The sequence below is a fragment of the Alexandromys fortis genome, unplaced genomic scaffold (genome assembly GCF_014885135.2).
Source record: "Alexandromys fortis isolate MF-2015 unplaced genomic scaffold, M_Fortis_MF-2015_v1.1 scaffold_54, whole genome shotgun sequence".
Lineage (NCBI taxonomy): Eukaryota > Metazoa > Chordata > Mammalia > Rodentia > Cricetidae > Alexandromys > Alexandromys fortis.
In genome coordinates this window covers 9611739-9625816 of record NW_026067958.1, presented here as the reverse complement: position 1 = coordinate 9625816, position 14078 = coordinate 9611739, and the positions used below count along the sequence as shown (strand labels likewise).

The following is a 14078-nucleotide window of genomic DNA, read 5'->3' as shown; positions in this document are numbered from 1 at the left end:
TTTTTGTCTTTCGAGACAGGGTTTCTCTGTGGTTTTGGAGCCTGTCCTGGAACTAGCTCTTATAGACCAGGCTGGTCTCGAACTCACAGAGATCTGCCTGCCTCCCGAGTGCTGGGATTAAAGGCGTGTGCCACCACCGCCCTGCCGACTATGGCAATTCTTATAAAGGAAAACATCTAATTGGGGTGACTCACAGTTTCAGAGTTTCAGTCATTATCATCATGATGAGGCGGATGGCAGTGTGCAGGCAGATACTGTGATGGAGAAGTAGCTGAGAGTTCTACATCTTACAGTCAACAGGAAGTGAACTGTGTCACTCTCAAAGCCCACCTCTACAGTGACACACTTCCTCTAACAAGGTCACACCTCCTAACAGTGCAACTCCCTTTGGGGGCCATTTTCTTTCAACCACAACATTCCACTCCTTGACCCCCATAGGCTTGTAGCCTTATCATAATGCAAAAATGCATTCAGTCCAACTTCAAAAGTCTCCATAGTCTATAACAGTCTCAAATTTAAATGTGCAAAGTTCAAAGTCTCTTCTGAGATTCATGCAATCTCTTAATTATTTTTATTCTATTATTTATTTATTTATTTTCTTAATTATTTTTTAAAGATTTCACTTTCTCAGGCAAACTTTTCAGACAAACGCAAAAAGCAGCCAACTCTTCACCAAAATATCACAAAAATGATCTCTAGGCAACATACTAAAAACTTTTCCTCTGACTTTTGAGCCAGACCCCCCATGGTTCAAATCACCCTCACCACTGCTGTCTTCCATGCTCCTACTAGGATGGCCCATTCAGCAACACTTAAAACATTGCACTGCTTTTCTAATCCACAGTCTAATCTTATAAAAGAAAACGTTTAATAGGGTGGCTTACATTTCCAGAGGTTAGTCCATTAATAGCTTTGCCTTAATGGACCTCACAGAGCCAAGATACCTCTGCCTTTTCATGTGACAAATTCTAAGAAGGGGAGAAGCTGACTTCTGGTTTCTCATACACTAGGAAGGGGCAGAGAAGAGGGAGGTCTTTCACTGGCTCCCTCATATGTACTTGCTTTATTTGACATTAAAATTGATATGTTTTTTAGCTTACTTTTTGGAAATTTAAATGTTTGCTAGATGAATTCAGGCAGGCCAAGTCACTAAGGAAGGTCCAGGGTGTGCATCTACAGACATGGGTAGTGACTGTGCTACTCAGATGCTTCTGACCTGTGTTCCACCCACAGGCCCCATCATCAGCCATATCCATCCAGGAGGGGACGTGTTTGTTTAAGAATAAAGATGTTCTGCCCTCATAGGTGTGCCCCATGGCTGCTTTCTGTTTGCACAAAGGCCCTGATGGCTTGGTAGTAACCTGGTGTGGGAGAATTGTCTATATTTTGTCAATCATGTTTTAAATAAATGCTGATTGGCCAGGCAGAAAGTATAGGTGGGAAAACCAGACAGGAAGTAGAGATGATACAATGAGAACAGGAGAATTCTGGGAAGGAGGAAGTTGATTCCTCCCACTCCTGCCCAGATCACCGAAGCAGCAGGATGTGATCTGCCTCACTGAAAAAGGTACTGAGCCACATGGCTAATATAGATCAGAAAAATGGGTTAATCAAGATGTGAGAGTTAACCAGTGAGAGGCTAGAGCTAATGGGCCAATCAGGTTATAATTTATGGAGACTTATGTGTGATTTTCTTTGGGGCTAAACAGTTGTGCGGTACTGGGCAGGACAGAAACAACAGGCTGGCCCCCTCCATGTTACAGAATGGCACCCACGTGGATAACTGCATCCACACAAAGCTTGAGAAAGCTTGGGAAAGACTAGAGTAAAGCATTTCGGTTTTCAGCTGTAGTAGGAAAAAAGCTGAGCTGTTTTAAAATGCAGGCTTTCTGGGCTGCCCTGCCAGGGAAAACTCTGACTCTTTCAAGCAGGTGGTCCTGACTATGGAGCTATGGACACAATGTTGCAGCTTGCTTCCTGGCAAGGACCTTGAAAGGCCATAGAGTTATGGCAATAAACATGGCTTCGGCCAGTACTTCAGCCATGATTGCTTACGGAATTAAAGGCTCATGTGGTCAGAAAAAAAGAGATATACAGTAAAGAGAGATTCAAAGAGGAAGACAACCTCTAAATGGTTTACAGTGTGTTAAAATATATATACAGGCTAAAGGTTAAAGCTCTCAAAGTAAAAAATAAAGAGAGTAGCCCGTTGTGGTGGCACATGCCCGTAGGATTTGCATGGAAGGCAGAGACAGATGGATCTCTGTGAGTTCAAGGACAGCCTGGTCTACAGAGTTATTTCAGAACAAAGATATACAGAGAACCTGTCTCAAAAAGTAAAAGTAAAAATAAAAGAAATAGAGGTTAAAATAAAGCCACGTAAAGATGGAAAATACACAGAGAATCTTGATTCTGTATGTTATTATGCTCTCTTTAAATTGTGTGAATGCTAAGGAAGGAGCAACAGCTGCTAAAAGATATTTGCTTATAAATGCTGTTGAATTAGTGCAAGATAGGTATTTTGAAAATATTTTGGCTTCAAAATTGAAGTCAAAAGGTATGTTACTTTGGAGAAGAGATTTTGCTTTTGTTTCCACAGAAAATGAGAGGTTGTGGATTCATTCTGAGATATGAAAAATCAGGTTTGATCAAGGAAGACTACCTGAGAAGTCAGATGTCTGAGTTCTTCATCCAGAACAGGTTCAAGACTGCTGCCTGAGATGATCAAGACTCACAGGATACTTCAGTCAGGACTTGATCATAACTCTAAATTTTCCTTAGGGCCCCATAAGATTATCAGCGCCCCCAACCAGCTGGAAGTAGCCTAAAATACGATGCCCACATTCCTAAAAAATGGACTATGGATATTTTCGCTTTTCTTTTCTTTTTTTTTTTTTAGAGGGGGACAGAAACCCAAACAAGCAGGCCTGGCCCCCCTCCATGTTACAGTAACCCACAAATGAAGATGCCAAAGTAACAAAAACATTAAAAGTTTATAAGGCCCAACAAAGCAAAAAGTACTACACAAAAGCTAGCAAAAAAATGTGTTATAGGGACTGGAGAGATGGCTCAGTGGTTAAGAGCTTTGCCTGCTCTTCCAGAGGTCCTGAGTTCAATTCCCAGCAATCACATGGTGGCTCACAAACATCTGCAGTGAGATTTGCTGCCCTCTTCTGGCCTGCAGGGATACACACAGGCAGAATACTGTATACATAATAAATAAATATTTTTTAAAAAAATGTGTTATGGATAAGCTGGAGTGATAGTTGATATTGACTGTCAACTCAACGGGATCTAGAACTACCTGGAAGATGAGTCTATCTAGATTAGGGTAATTGGGGTGGAAGAGCCACTGTAACAATAGGTGACACCATTCCTTGGGTTGGGATCCTGGACTGGAGAAAAAGGAGGCTCCAGCATTCATCTCTGTCTGCTTCCTGGCTGTGGATGCAAAGTGGCCAGCCTCTACAGGAGACTGCCACCATGATGTCCCCACCATGGTTGACTACACCCTCAAACTGTTAACAGGTGCCCATCAGAGATGACCACTCAGACACAGTTTATAGAACAATTGAAAGTTTTTATTCCAGCCAGCTGGGACTACACTCAGATATTCAGAACCCAAGTGTTTAGGGTAAGGGGCTTTTAAGGGCAAACAAACAAAAAACCAAAAAAAAAAAAAAAAAAAAAAAAAAAAAAAAAAAAAAAAAAAAAAAAAAAAAAAAAAAAACAAAAAAAAAAAAAAAAAAAAAAAAAGCAAAAAAAGCAAGACAAAACAAACAAACAAAAAACCAAAAAAACAAAACCTGATATTTTTCTGCATTCCGGGGGGAGGGGGAGGTTTGTGCAAGCAAGCAGTTGGACAGAAACTAAGATAAGCAGTTAGTTGGAAGGGAGGCTGCACAAGCTGGTGTTTAACAGAGGCTAAGGTAGCTGGGGCGTCTTGACCTTGGATTCCTAAAATGAGTAATTATCCTTTTGCGTCTCTATCAAGGAGGTCAAATTCAGTTAAATGAATTTAACTCTAAACTCTAATTCTAAAAATGACCCGAACAAGAATACACAATGAAGGTGTAAGCCCTGGTCTCTGGCCTCCATCTTTGGAGGCCCCATTCCTGTGCCCACCAAGTCCTGACCCTTCCCCAGAGTAGGGTCAAGATGAGCCTGCCAAAATCTTGACCACACCCTCAGTCTATTTAAACTGCTTCCCTGGAAAGTTTTCTTATGGTCTCTTTCCTCTCCCCCCAACCCCATGGTGGTGTTTGTGGCCTCCTGGTTCTCCCTCAGGGCCCCCTGAGGGTGCAGGAATCCCATTAAACCTGGATATTTCTTAATTTGGCTTGATTGGGATTTTTGTGTTGGCAGAGAGCTTGCATTAGGAAAAATTCATAACATCTTGGAGGCCCCACTGGGATGGGCCACCTTTCTGTGTGGCCCTAGGCCACACATCAAAAGTCCCGTAGGCCACAACCTGAGCTCTCCACACCAAGCTACAGCATCTGTGTCTTGGTGAGTCCCTTTTTCTTGTCTATGCTATAGGGTTTTTAGGGGACCCATTCATACTTACTTTTGTCGATTATCAGATTCTTTTTTTTTGTCGAATTAAGTATTTAGGTTTATTTTATATATATATAATTTTTTTATTGAAAAAAAATTTCTGCCTCCTCCTCGCCTCCCATTTCCCTCCCCGTCTCCCTTTCCCCCCCCTCCTCCCTCTCCTCTCCCCCTCCCCCCACTCCTCTCCCCCTCCCTCTCCAGTCTGAAGAGCAGTCAGGGTTCCCTGCCCTGTGGAAAGTCCAAAGTCTTCCCTGCTCCATCCTGGTCTAGGAAGGTGATCATCCAAACTGGCTAGGCTCCCACAAAGCCAGAACATGAAGTAGGATCAAAACCCCGTGCCATTGTCCTTGGCTTCTCAGCAGCCCTCATTGTCCGCCATATTCAGAGTCCGGTTTTATCCCATGCTGAGTGAGGTAACCCAGACCCAAAAAGATGAACATGGGATGTACTCACTCATAATTGGTTTCTAGAGATAAATAAAGGTCAGTGAGTCTATAATTTGATCTCCTAAAGAAGCTAAATAAGAAGGTGATCCCAAAGAAAAACATATAGCTATCCTCCCGATTATCAGATTCTTGTTAAAGCTGTGAGCTCACGACAAGAGTTTGGTTTCAGCAGCAGCCAGACCGGCAAGACAGGGTCTGGCTGGGGTAGACTTTGTTTGCTCCAGGGACGTCTAACATTCAATTTCCATGACCCCATTAGGCCTGAGAGGTATTTTAGCGAACATGCTGTAATAGGCTACTTGGTTGGGTGTAGACTTTAAAATGGGCACTTGCAGTTCAACGCCAGATCCTCTGTCGCCCCTGGTATGTCTCTTACAAAATCTTTATAAATTGAGACTGTCTGATACAATCTGTCCAGAACGGCTAATTTCCCTATTTTATAAATTTTTAAAAAATGCTGCAAGATCCCTGGTGACAGTAGGCAGCAGAAATGCTGTAGGTCCCAAATGGTGGTAGCGGGCCATGTGGTGGCAAACAATGGGCCCTAAGAGCAGCCAGTCCCAGGCAGAGATGGCTGCCGGTCCCCAAGCAATGGCTGGTCCCAGGCAGGGAGACATATGGCAGGCGGGCAGAAGACAGAAACACGGATAGACACGACTTGAAGAGTGAGGTTATGAAGGGAGAAGGGGGAGAGGGAAAGAGAGAGAGAGAGAGAGAGAGAGAGAGAGAGAGAGAGAGAGAGAGAGAGAGAGAGAAGAGGAAAGAGGGGGGGAGTGGAGAAATGGGGAGAGAGGCAGAAGCGAAGCGGCCTCTCCGAGAGGAAGATGGAAAAGAGAGAGAACTCAGGCTGGAAGCTGAAGATCAGCCTGCCTCAGCAGATGGGGGAGGGAGTGGGCGTGGCTTGTCTCTTAAAGGGACCAGGGACCAAAACCATAACATTCCCAGGTCTTCCTTATAATAAAAAGCAGGAGATTAGATACCACAATTTGAAGGAATTGGGGTGGCAAATTCTCAAAACTGCTTCCTGCTGATTTGTGGGCGTCATCTTGGGGGAGGGGGGAACCTGAGAGAAGGCTAGGTGCTGGCCACATCCTGGCATAGCTGGTCTCTTTGCTCCTGTCCAATGTTTGTGGCATGAAAATGTCTGGTGTCTCTTATCCTGTTTAAGGTATTGGCAGAACAAAGAAAGAACAAAGTTAAATTAGGGAAAAAAAATTTGGACCAGGGAATTCAGGGGGTATCTGACCTGTTTAAGGTATAACATCCCATACACTAAGATTTGGCCTCAATACAATCTTGACAATGGGACACGTTGGCCATCAGAAGGAAGCCTTGAGCTTACTGTCCTCTGGGACCTAGAAACTTTTTGTCGCCATAAGGACAAATGGCCAGAACTTACATATGTCCATGGTTTTTGGGCTCTGAGCTCTTGCCCTTCCCTTAGTACCCAGTGTTTCGCAGCACCAGTCTTGGCCGCTAAGGCCACAACACCTTCAAATTCCCGGTCATCTGGGAATTGGGACCCCGACAATTCCAGCTGGAACAAGCAGCCAGAGGCACTGCCCCCTCTCCCACTCCCTCAAGCCCACACTACCCAACCTCCTCACGTGGAGCAACATTCTCCACATTCCTCTCCTTCCCTGTCTACCCCTCCCTTCCCAATCCAGAGGTTTAAGGTCAACTTCCACCTTACCCACCTTCCTCCTCCTCCTCCTCCTCCTCCTCCTCCTCCTCCTCCTCCTCCTCCTCTTCTCCCCCTCCTACCTCATCTCCCCACCCTTGGACCCCCTAAGCACACTGGGCCCCTCCCAATCCTTCCCAGTCTCCTCCCATACCAGATCCCACCATAGCTCCGCCCTTCTCTGACCTGTCCGGGAGGTGGTGGGAGTCAATGGCATGATAAAAGTTCATCTTCCCTTTTCTCTTCCAGATCTCTCTCAGATAGAAAAGTGGCTAGGTTCCTTTTCTACTAATCCTTCTGCTTACCCATTTTATTTCTCAGTCAGCACCAGATATTAAGAAAAAGTTAAGAAAGGTTGAGGAGGGTCCCCAAATCCCTATACAGGAATTGGTGAAGATGGCCTTTAAAGTTTTTAATGCCTGTGAAGAAACAGCTGAGTCTTCCCATGGGAAAAAGCTGCAACAGGCAGCTAACCTTACAGGCCCACACCTTAGCAGCTGCCCTAAGGTTGCAGGAAGGTGGACAAGGAAACCCAACCACAAGGTTCAACCCTGGTGCAGCCCAGCCTAAGTTGACCTCACAGGCAAGCTGTTTCAAGTGTGGCCTAAATGGTCACGTGGCATAATATTGCACTATGCCTCCTCTGAGGTTATACCCTATCTGCCAGCAACCTGGACACTGGAAATCACATGCTCCTGTGTGGGCTTGTCCTCTATGCCATGCCACAGAGGTCCGGCCTCACCAACATGGGCAAGTGAAACTCTGCCAGCCTTCGAACTTCTCAGCCTTGCAGAGGAGTGATGCTGCAGAGACTTGGTTTATCCCATAACCTATCCAAGCCTAGGGTAAAGCTGCAGGTAACAGGTAAGTCCATTACTTTTATTTTGGACACAGGAGCTACCTATTCTGTTCTAACATCTCACCTGGGCCTTATATTCCCCTCACCAATTTCAGTTATGGGGGTAGAAGGGACCCGTCCCCCCACCCATTTAAAACTTTGCCACTGCCCTGCATTCTTACAGGACAATTTTTCTCTCATTCTTTCTTAGTGATACCTGCTTGCTCAGCACCTTTACTGGGTGGAGAAATCCTTAGCCACTTCCCCAAAGCTTTGTTCTGCTTCTTGGAGCCCCCTTTTAACCCCACCCATCTCTGAGATTGTATTTTACAGGTTCACTCCTCCTGCCAGATGTGTGCCCAGGCCAGCCCACAAGGGGCTCTCCACATATGTCAGTCTCTACACCAGCTTCGCGGACACCAACTGGGCAAAGATTGGCAGGTTGATTTCACTCATATGCCTATTCATAAAAAACTCCATTATCTCTTAACACTTGTGGACACTTTTACAGGATGGTTAGAAGCATTTCCAGTCTCCAGGGAAACAGCAGATGTGGTGGCTCAGGTACTCCTGGACCACATCATTCCTCGGTTTGGTGTCCCACGGACCATCCAGATGGACAATGGGCTTCACTTCCAGGGTCATGGAGCTCGTGTCAGAAGCTCTCAATATCTCCTGGAAATTCCACACCTTCTACCATCCATAATCCTCGGGAAAGGTGGACTCACTCATCAAACAACAGCTAACCTAGCTCTCTATCGAACTCAGGTTATCTTGGCCCTCCCTTCTCCCCATTGTCCTAACTTGCCTCAGGGTCACCCACACATTCCCCTACTGGCCTGAGCCCTTTTGAGAAGCTTTATGGCAGACCCTTTCTCCTTAACCATCATCTCCCAGTCCAAACTCCTTCACTGGCGGGATACCTACCTTACCTCTCTCTTTTAAGGTCCCTTCTCCATTCACACGCTGACAGTTGTCTCCCTGCCCCCACACCAGTGGACCCTAATGCCCCTGAACCTGTCCTGCTCTCCCCTGGTTACTCCTCAAACAGTTAACTCCTAGGTCTCTCGAACCTCACACGGTAATCCTCACCACCCCCTCGGCTGCCAAGCTCTTGGGACACCCATGCTGGTACCACCTCTCCAGGCTCAAGTGGGCACCTACTCAGGACACTTGGTTTGTCCAGCAGACAGGACCTTCCACCCTCCGGTTTTCCAGGATGCCACAATGAAGGGCCGACCTGCTCCTCATCCTGGCACACTCATCTTTGATGATAAATCAAGAGGATATAGCCTGGAAGAAGGATTATCCTCATTCTTCCCCTCTTCCTTCAACAGTGGATGCATGTAGACCGCACTGTGCAATAAAAATCACTGAGTTATATATTGGATCTTAATACCTGGGAATTCTTTCTTTTTCTCTCAGGCCCTCAGTCTCTGTGTCTCTGTTTCTTTCTGTTTCTGTCTATCTATCTGCCTCTCTACCTCTCTCCATTTCTTGCTTTCTCCATTAATTTTTTGTAGTACTGAAAATTGAATCCAGAGCAAACACTCTACCGTTAAGCTCTACCCCCAGCTCTTGTGTGTGTGTGTGTGTGTGAGCATCTCTCCAAATTGGCCCAATTTGCATAAAATTTAATCCACTTTCCTCAGTTTCCCAAATAGTAGGAATTACTGGAGTATACTACCACAGTTAGCTGGAAACATTGCTATGTGGGTTTTTATTTGTTTGTTTGTCTGTTTTTGAAGAGCATATGTAGGGATAAGTCCCACCCCTAGGGCAGTAGTCCCAACTAGTCCAGAGGCTGAGGTGGGGCAACCTCCAGCGTCTCAAGATCTACCTGAGCCACGGAGTTGAGTTCAAGGCTGTCCTGGGAAATTTAGTGAGACTCCCCTGGAAACAGAAGGTAACAAGAGGGCTGGGGACACAGCTGGACACCTGAGAATCCCAGCTCAGACACCAGCGCTCTTACAGAAATAAGCTGTGGTTGTGTACACACAGCCTAGGGGGAGGGGAGAGTGTTGGACCCTAGCGTCCAATCACCGAGGAGGAGGAGTCACCCCAAGAGACTATCTCTCATATCACAGCTGATGTAAAAGCATGAGGATTTTATTAATTCTGTCATGACATGGTTTTCCAGCAGTCGGGAGGCTAGAAGACCCTGAATGTCTGGTACAGGCTATTTTTAAAGGGAAAACCACAGAAAGAAGGGGTGTCTGGGGGTTGTTCTTTAACTATTATTATTGGCTTATTCATAGTCAAAAAGACTATTACCAATAATTGGCTGAGGAGTGGTTGCCAGATCAGATGAGGTAAAGGGAAACTTCTGAGGGTCACTTTGCCCCTTCCCAGGGACTAAGTCAAAACATCAGTAACTGAGTCAACTCCTAAGGATTATCTTGCCCCTATTCAGGGAGATGGAAAGTTCCCAACATCTCAGTACGTGCATGCATAGCTGTTATGCCCTTGGTTCCCAGGGGAGGAGGGGAAGTACTGAGAGTTGTCAGAAATGGCTTCAGAATTGTCTTAAAGTTCTACAAGAGAAAGGTGGCTTTGGTGCTGCTTGTCTTGGAGTCTGACAGACTCCCGATGCACAAGGGGTGAGGATGAGCCCAGTGGAGAGCATGCTCTTACCACAGGCAAGGCCTCTGCTTCCAACCCAGCACTGAAAATAAAGCAATAAAATTTACATAATGAAAAAGTGGGAAGTGATATAAGTAATAAAGAGATTGCTGTTTGTGTATATGAGTGTTTCGCCTACATACATGTATGTGCCTGGTGCCTTGAGGCCAGAAGAGGGTGTCAGAACTCTGGAGACTGGAGTTGCAAATGTTACAGATGGTTATGAGTCACCAGGCTGGTGCTGAGAAACAAACTCCGGGTCTTCTGGAAAAGCAGACAGTGCTCTTATCCACTGAGACATATGGACAACCCCCCTGTAATTTTCTCATTAATTTGGTAATAATAATTTTAAAGTTTGGAAAGGTCTCAACTGGGGTGTCTGCTGTATTGAAACCGCTTGGATTTCTATGCACTTACCACTAGAGAGTTGCCAGTAGAGCTGCATCTAGCTATGTCTAGCATGCACAAATTCCCAATGACCCATAAACCAATACTATTTGGGCACAGCACTGGGGAGGCAAAAGGATCAGAAGTTCAAGGTCATTCTTGGCCAGCACGGGCTACCTGAGACAGATGAATAAATAAAAATAAAATATAAAAAACGCAGGCTCCAGAGCACCCCTGAGCTCAGGATGGGTGACAGGCACAGAGGCTGCAGGAGCCCTGTGTGGAACTTGGGGGTCACAGTGGCTGTTTGTTTAATTTGCCAGACCCTAATTCTTCCTTTGTATGTCTAATCTCTCCACCCTGGTCCTCCACATTTTCCTGCTAGAGACGTCAGAGTCCCCCTTTCTGCAGAAGTGGACAGGGCAGGGGAAGCAGGGCAGGCAGGGGTGGCTTTTCCAGACCCACCCAGTAGCACCCACAGCTGCCTGCATTCCCACGCTCCATACCGCAGCTGCGTGTTTGCATTTCTGTGTGGCATGAAGTTCTGTTTGGTTTAACCAAAACACTGGTCTTTACCAGAATGCCACATTTTTCAGGGAACATTTTATTCCTTGAAATCAGTAGTCTAAAAACCAGAGCAAGACGAAAAGCAAGAGACAGAGCAAAGGGGCTGGGGTTGGTTCCCAGTTGGTAGGAAGAGCAACCTGAGATAGATTCCCGGAGAGCAGTTGTCCTCTGACCTCCACTGACTGTCATGGCAACACCCCCACCTCATCTACACAAAATAAAACAATTGCTTTACTTTTTTTTAAAAAAAAAAGAATGAAAGCAAGGTAATTTCATAAATCATTGGAAATTCTGTCGTAATTGTAAACCAAAATTCATTGAATGATTTTTTTAAAAGGTGAAATTCAAGTCTACTCAAATAGCAATTAAAAAACAAAGAAAGATGGGCTGGAGACCTGGCTCAGAGGGTAAGAGCACCGGCTACTATTCCAGAGGACCCAGGTTCAATTCTGAGCGCCCACGCGGCAGCTCACAACTGTCGTACACAGGCATACAAGCAGGCAAAGCACAAATAAACATAAAATTAAAGTAAATTATAATAAAAACCCCAAATATTCCAACACAATACTGAAGGCGTAAGTCACGAACAAGGCCACACCAGTTTGGAGTTATGATTAATAGGGTGTTATTTATTTAAAGGGGAAAACTTACAGATCACCGTCCCAGACAACAGCCATCTGCACAACCAGGAAGGGAGTCTAGTCTCCGGCGGAGCAGGAAGTGAAGAGAGCGAGCAGAGGAAATAGCCGCTTTTTTAAAGGGAGAGAGACCACGCCCCAATGGGCTGGTATCACAGCAGCTATTGGTTGGAGGGGCGGAAGGAGCTCCCGCAACACAATACAATCCAACAATATGCAAATTGCTGCATGGAACAGCAGTGAAAGACCAGGATAAATCCAGACCCCCTAGCAGGAAGAGTAAAGCCAAAAATCTAGGTTAGCTGGTTCAGTGACTTTGTTCCAGGAACTAGCTGACCACAGAGTTAGATTATAATCTTGAGAACAATCTTGAGAAACAGGGAGTTACCCTCTTGTGATTATCACTGGTATTTTCAGAATCTTCCAATGACGCCCTCCCTACCCTCTTTGGGTTGTGGTTTCTTTCCTTAAATACCCCTTTCCCCAGCTACTCAGGTTCGAACTCTTCTACCTCTGAGTGGGATATAAGTCTTGGCCCCTGTGTGCTTGTTCCTGTCAATGAACCTTGTGTGATTACAGCAAGGAAGGTCTCTCGTGAGTTCTTGGGGGAGTCATGTTATCCCAAGACTTGAGTGAGATCTCTCAACTCCGGGGATCTTTCAACAGTATGGATGCAATTACAAGTCTTTGTTTTCTGGCTAAATTCTGCCTGTGTCCTGAGAACTTCAGTGAGGTGGAGTTTAGGAGTGATAGACTGGGCCTGCAAGATGGCTCAGTAAATAAGGATGCTTGACACCAATCCTGCTGGCCTGAGTTCAGTCTCTGGGACTCAGAAGGTGGAAGGAGGTCACCAACAACTCAAGATGCACACTATAACCCTGATAACAACATCGACAACTCCACCCACACCCCACACATGAGTAAATAAAATATAATAAGTTTTTAAGTGATAGACTGGCTTATTCAGCAGAAGAAGGTTCCGAGGCAGGACTACATTCAGTCTGTGGCACAGTGATTGCTCATGGCCCGCATTTAGCACTACAGTGAAAAGGAACACCAATGGCATATATTAGTTGCTTTTCTGCTGTTGGAATGAAATACCATGACCAAAGCACCTTATAGAAGAAAGAGTTAATTTCAGAGGAGTGGTTTCCAATGGGAGAGAAGCTGCTGCAGCAGGGGCTGGAGCAGGGAGCCCAGAGGTCACATCGACCACTAACATGAGACAGAGAGTGAACTTACATTTTTAGTTTTTGTTTTGTTTGTTTGTTTATTCTTAAAACCCACCTCCATGACATACTTCCTCCAGCCAGGCTCCACTTCCTAAAGATCACAACTGTCCCCAAACCCTGCACACATCAGGGACCAAATATTCAAATACACAAACTTATGGAGAACGTCTCTCACACAAACCACCACAGGCAGAAAAATATAAAAGGTGTACAACTTCCTAAGGAAAAGAGTCCAAGTAAGTTTAAAACCACAGACGGAAAGAAGCTGAACCGTTAAGAGAGCCGCCTGCTCTGTGCTGGGACAGTAGGAAAAGGCTTTAAAGGCAAGGTCTCACCCATCCAAGACTCCAACTTATGAAAATCCAAATACATCCTGAAAGAGAGAATGCTGAAGGGGCATTTCCCTGCCCTGGACAGCAACTGCTCAGGAAAGCGTTTCCCTGGGCTCAGCACACAGAGGCTGCTGCAGCTGTGCTCCAAGGGGACCACACCCTAAGATAGCAGAATTCGTCATCCCTGTGTTATTGGTTTTCATGCATGGAGGCTGAGGATGTCATAGAGGCTTGCACCACAGATCCAGGCTACTAATGCCAGGCTGTAAATAGAAGTTTCTATCCCACCCAGTCCTGCAGCTAAAATGTCCTGCGGAAATGAGCACGAGACACAAACAAACCCATGTGTGTAAGTTTATTAAGAAGATTTGTGCAGACGAGCTCAGTGAAACGGTGAACAGAAAGGGAAGATGATGTGGGAATGATTTTTTACTAATAAAGAAACTGCCTTGGCCCATTTTATTGGATAGAAAATTAGGTAGGCGGAGTAGACAGAGGAGAATGCGGGAAAAAAGAAGCTGTGTGAGGAGTCGCCATGGTTCTCCCGTTCCAGACAGACGCAGGTTAAGATCCTCCCTGGTAAGCCAGCTCGTGGGCTACACAGAATATTAAAAATGGGTTAGAACAATATGTAAGAGCTAGCCATAAGGAACTGGAACTATCCGGGCCAGGCAGTGTTTAAAAGAATACATTTTCCGTGTAATTATTTCTGGGTATAAGCTAGCCATGCGGGCGGCCGGGTGCCGGGGACGCAGCCCTGTCGCTCCTATTTCAACAG

At 45.5% G+C, this 14078-nt stretch overlaps 1 long non-coding RNA gene across 1 annotated transcript; it reads left to right on the top strand.

Annotated features, from left to right (window-relative positions):
- The first annotated feature begins 6962 nt into the window (after positions 1-6962).
- LOC126507814 (uncharacterized) lies at positions 6963-8910 on the top strand. Its single transcript, XR_007593643.1, has 2 exons — positions 6963-7548; positions 7856-8910. It is a non-coding gene; the product is annotated as an uncharacterized lncRNA (long non-coding RNA).
- Positions 8911-14078: the final 5168 nt, after the last annotated feature.